The sequence below is a fragment of the Salmo trutta genome, chromosome 14, assembly GCF_901001165.1.
Source record: "Salmo trutta chromosome 14, fSalTru1.1, whole genome shotgun sequence".
NCBI classification, from domain to species: Eukaryota; Metazoa; Chordata; class Actinopteri; order Salmoniformes; family Salmonidae; genus Salmo; species Salmo trutta.
The window spans coordinates 13,074,973-13,080,854 of record NC_042970.1 but is presented as its reverse complement, the minus strand read 5'-3'; the positions used below and the strand labels follow the sequence as shown (position 1 = coordinate 13,080,854).

Genomic DNA, 5,882 nt, shown 5'->3' with positions numbered 1-5,882 from the left:
GATTGCTCAACATTTGACTGATTAGACTTTCCAGAGAAGCAAAGTCAATTTGAGAAAAATAATGCAGTCATAGATCAGCCATAAAACATAGTCATAGGTCAGCCATAAATAAGCCATTCCATCCCATTGCACGAGTCAGTACGTTGGAAAAACAATTCTAGTACATATAGATATAAGCACTTGTAGAAAGAGAAGACAATGTCCAGTTTTTAGGAACATATGGATACTGAATCACTCAAGGACTCAAACTGTAATGCTCCTATCCAGAGATTGCATTCATTTCAGTAACATTTGTTTTAGTGTGAAATGTTGGATAGGGCACCATCAAAAAAAAGTCCTCTCAGTTACAACCTTACACGAATATGAGAGACAGAGATAATCCTCTCTACAATCATTAACTTCAAATGAAAACACTTGGAGATAAGGGGCCATCCAGGATTGGTGTAAAACTGTTGGACGGCTGGATATCTGTTCCCATCGTTGCAGTAGATTATTATATGTTCTGGAAGGCAGCATCGAGAGCTTACTACATGCCAATCAAGCACGTAGATTTTACAGTTGGGTTAAGTTTATTTAAGATTATGTAAAAAGAAAACAAGGAGAAAGCCAACATCGCATTTGGACATTGGGACAGACAAGAATATTTGGTATAATTTGAAAGATTTCAGATGAAAATAAGCCTGATAGAACAGGAAGACTTGACATCTGAAAACTGGCCACACGTCAGTTCAACTTCTACTCACTTAGAACCCTTTGGAATGTTTTTCTCTCTTCGGCTGTCCCCATAGGAGAACTCTTTTTGGTTCCAGGTAGAACCATTCTGGGTTCCATGTAGAACCCTCTGTGAAAAGGGTTCTACCTTCAACCAAAAGAGTTCTACCTGGAAACAAAAAGGGTTCTCCAAAGGGTTCTCCTCTGGAGACAGACGAATAACCCTTTTAGGTTCTAGATAGTGTCGTTGTGATTTACATTTGGTTGAGTTGTCAACTAATGTGAATTCAATGTGAAATCAACCAAAAATGTCACCCTGTCATTGGATTTAGGTTAAAGGTTGGTTGAAAAAAAGACAAAATTCATAATTTTCCACATTGATTTGGTCGAAATGAGGTGGAAACAACGTTGATTCAACCAGTTTTTGCCAAGTGGGTACTTCTGACTACAAGATTTACTTTAATCAGTCATGACTAGGTGTTCAGATTAAGTAAGGAACTGAACATTCATTGGCTTTGAGCCTATTGCTGAGGAACACTGAACAATTTGTTCCATTTATTGTTTAATTGCCACTAGTCTTATAGTGTTCCAATTTGCTGAATGTCACGTTGCCTTGGTGCTCCCAGTCAGGCTGTGATAGCTCTACATGGTCTACATACACCATTCAAGCATCATGTAGACAAAGCAGGCACAAGTCAATACAGGATTTACAACACTGTTTACCAAAAAAGGCTCTGACTTTTCAGTTTCTACGTGGGCTGGCACCTGTGTCTCACTGGGACATGGCTCCAGTGGCAGTGTGGTGAAGGTTAGGTTTCAAATCCGATTTGATGACTTTGTGGCTGTACCAGCTAGTGACCACTCTGCAGAGCTTCCTCCAGAACAAGATTCATTATGAAAACCTGCTAAATTTGAGTCTATACCAGACTTCATAACATATCACAGTTCGTAGAACTTTACAAACTGAACGCTATAATTTTATCTAAACTCAGTAGGCTTACTAATCTTAGGCCTAAACGTATTGCACGCGCTCAATGAACAGCTGAAGAAGCTGTTCGCTCCTGCACACATTGGCACATTTTTTTCAAGCAAGCGCAAGCACCATTTTTTAAAATGGGTTTTATAGTAAGTAATTTCAACCAAAATAAATAAATGTGATTACACTGAATCAACATGGAAAACTGATTGGATTTGCAAAAACTCTTCAACGTAAGGGAATTTCATCCAACTTTGAACCTAAATCCAATGTCATGGTGAAATGTTTTGTTGATTTCATGACAACTCAACCAAATGTAAATCAAAAATAGATGTTGAACTAACGTCTGTGGCTAGTGGGACATTGTATGTAAAAATGTAGGACCTTTTAATGTGGCTGTGGCATGAACACAACCAGTCATGATGTTTTCATCTGATTGTCAAACAAATCCCCTTCAAAAAGTAGGTTACCTTCGCACATTCATCCAAAATAATTCCAGCATCCGATGTACAGTAGTGCGGGCCAGGCCCCCTAAAGCCATAATGCCGGCCCCACATGACGTATAGGAACATGTAGATCTGAAAGAATTGGATATGTAAGCTTATGGTTGCATCTCCACTTTGCCCTCTAAAAGGTTTGGTGGAATTTTCAACTTAATGAAGACCCTATACTTAAGATCCTATTCCTAGATCAGAATAACATTTACGGGCCTCCTGAGTGGCGCAACGGTCTAAGGCACTGCATCACAGTGCTAGAGGCATCACTACAGACCTGGGTTTGATCCCAGGCTGTGATCGGATGTCCCATAGGGCGGTGCACAATTGGCCCAGCATCATCCGGGTTAGGGGAGTGTTTGGCCAGGGGGGCTTTACTTGGCTCATCGTGCTCTAGCGACTCCTTGTGAAGGGTCGGGCACCTGTAGGCTGACCTCGGTCATCAATTGAACGGTGTTTCCTCCGACACATCAGTGCTGCTGGCTTCCGGGTTAAGCGGGCGGGTGTTAAGAAGCGTGGTTTGGCGGGTCATGTTTCGGGAGAGACGCATGACTTGACCTTAGCCTCCCGAGCCTATTGCAGCGTTGAGACAAGATTGACATTCTGGAGAAAAAGGGGGTATATAAAAAAAGAACATTGACAATTGAGTCATTTAGCAGACACTCTTACCTAGGAGTTGGGTTTGGAGTTGTTTCTGGACCGGGTCAATCGGACTTCACCACTTCGTTTTCTATTGTGCTAACCAGTGAGATTGCTACATACTGCAGTACAGGATGTGACTGCTAAAAACAAAAAGCTTATTATGAGGTTATTACAGATTAACCCCTCACCCCACACATTACTGTGTGGAAGTTTGTAGTTACGGCGGGTGCCTATTATATAAATATTTTTTTAAGTAGCCTTTCACCCTTACCATCTCTGACTTTGCTGATATCTACTTTTTTGAGGAAAAATGTACTTACTATGACTGTGATATGTGGTTGTCCCACCTAGCTATCTTAAGATGAATGCACTAACTGTAAGTTGCTCTGGATAAGAACGTCTGCTAAATGACTAAAATGTAATTGCAAATGTATTTATGTATGTCAACCTGATAATGGGTCTGGAGACTCCTGCTTTCACTCGGTCAGAGATGGGAGATAATGGTCCAGTAGGATCAAGGTGGATTAGAATGCCTGTATAAAGACCATCAGGCAGCATCATCAGGCCTGCAGGTGCCCAGCTCTACCAGGTGAGTGAGCAGAGCTGATCTGACAGGAACACTGGTTCAGCTTCTTTTGTCCAGCTATTGGTGCAGCCTTGCTGAAGGACCGACTTTTGTTTTATTTACATGGCTTATCATATGTACAAACATCCATTTTTTGGATAGATTTACTAATTATATATATATATATATATATATATTTGTTCATATTTCCAACTATAAAACTATAGATATGTTCATATTTTCTTCTTGACATTGACTTTAATTCCATGCAGGTTCTTGATTGTATGACAGAAAGTGTCACGTCCTGGCCAGTATAAGGGTTAATTAGTATTGTAGTTTGGTCAGGACGTGACAGAGGGTATTTGTTTTATGTGGTTCAGGGTGGTGTGTTTGTTTAAAGGGTGTTTGATGTAGTATTTCCGGGGTTTTGGTTTATAGTCTATGTTTATGTATTTCTATGTGTAGTCTGGTGAGTGTGTTTCTATGTTGTGTTGATTGGGGTTGGGACTCTCAGTTGAAGGCAGGTGTTGTCTATCTGCCTTTGATTGAGAGTCCCATATATTGGGGTGTGTTTGTGATTCGTGGGTGATTGTTCTGTGTTCAGCCTATGCTAGCCAGACTGTTTGGAGTTGTTCGTTTCTTTGTTATTTTTGTACGTTCATTTTTGAAAGTTATTAAATAAACGTCAAGATGAGCATACACGTACCTGCTGCGTATTGGTCCTCCTTCACCGACGACAACCGTGACAGAAAGTTGTCGCTGCTTGTCAAATGGAATCGTCTGTGGCCATGTGTGGTCTCCTTGGCCTGCTGTTCAGCCAAGCTGTCCCCATGTGTGTGCCCACGGACTACACTCTGTATGAGAGACATGAATGTGACTTCTGCGTGGCCATCAATACTACCATTTGCATGGGTTTCTGCTACTCAAGGGTAAGCAGGCTACAAGCTGAACCTGACATTCTAAGTTTTCAACAAGAAAAAATCTGTAAATTCACTCAGTTTAAAACGTTTATCCTCCCACAAAAACATGTTTTGTTTTCCCTTTATTTGATCAGCATAGTCTCATTGAGATTAAGCATATTCTTTTACAAGACAGACCTGGCCATAATTGCAGGACACTAGTAGTTACAGACAAGGTCAATTATACAACATACCATGTGTGAATTATATCCTGTCACATGTTGTGCATTGGAGAAGAGATTGTAAAATATATGTATTGTAAAATATATGTATTGAAACTTGAACTATGTAAAATTCCACTTGGCAGGCTGACCGTGAGGCATATTTGACCTACATCGCATGCATTTAATGTATATATGTTTAGCATGTGTCTGTGATAATCAGGACAGTAATATGAAGGAGCTGGCTGGACCACGATTCCTGGTCCAGAGGCTGTACCTATGACCAGGTGGAGTACCATACAGTGATACTGCCTGGTTGCCCGCTCCATGCCAACCCTCTCTTCACCTACCCCGTAGCCCTCAGCTGCCACTGTGGCACTTGCAACACAGACAGTGATGTGTATGCCCACAAGGCCAGCAGTGGTGACAGCCCCAGGTGTACCAAGCCACTCAGACACATCTACCCATACCCTGGCCTGAACTACATCCACCCCAACTAAATTCTCTCCCTTCCGTGGACAGATGTAGGATCTTAATTTGAGCCAGTTTTCTACAACAGGAAAATAATCCTTTAGCAACAGGAAATGCTAATTATTATATGGATTATAGTTCATGGTCATTTTTTGGAGGGTTGATACATTTTTCGTTAGGGTAAATCATGCCTGACATTTTAAAGTGGAAATTACAAATTTTAGAAGCCTTTTTGCTGAGCAGGAAAATTCTCAGCAACAAAAGAGTGATCAAATTAAGACCCTGCATCTGTATGATGGCTTTAATGACCATACTACCAACAGGGGAGGTAATGAGAATGATCAGTTCAAATGAAGTTTATGGTCAATAGCCTACTCATTATCAAAATAGAACATCATTGTGCTTAGCATTGTGTTTGTGTTTGTGGTGGATACATACCTGTGGTGGATACATACCTGTAGCTACAGGGTGGTGGACCCCATGTATTGTGACATGTATAGTGTCTGTTTTGTTTGGTATCTGGATATGCTTTTTAGTTTACTGCTATACTTACAATGGAGGCTGACCCTGGTATTTTTGTCTGCTTCCTGGGTTTGTCCTTCTCTGTCTGTCCTGCCCATTGACTCACTGAGCTATTTTGTTTACGTTGAACCAATACCATGAATGCAACTAGATTAAAGCTGAAGTCTGTAAATAGTTGTCAGTAATCTTAATTAATCACATCCTGTGTAGGAGCACAGCTTGCTGTCACACTCAAAACACAACACAGACACACTGACAGCAACAACATAGTGATTAACAAGACCTTGGCAATGACTCCCTGACTTTCCCTCTGTTGGCTTGATAATCTGATTGTAAATTATTTCTGTGTGAAATAATCATAGAGCTATTAGCCTGTGCACT

At 40.8% G+C, this 5,882-nt stretch overlaps 1 pseudogene; it reads left to right on the top strand.

The window, feature by feature from the left end:
• Positions 1-4,158: 4,158 nt before the first annotated feature.
• Positions 4,159-5,008, top strand: LOC115207430 (thyrotropin subunit beta-like; annotated as a pseudogene).
• Positions 5,009-5,882: the final 874 nt, after the last annotated feature.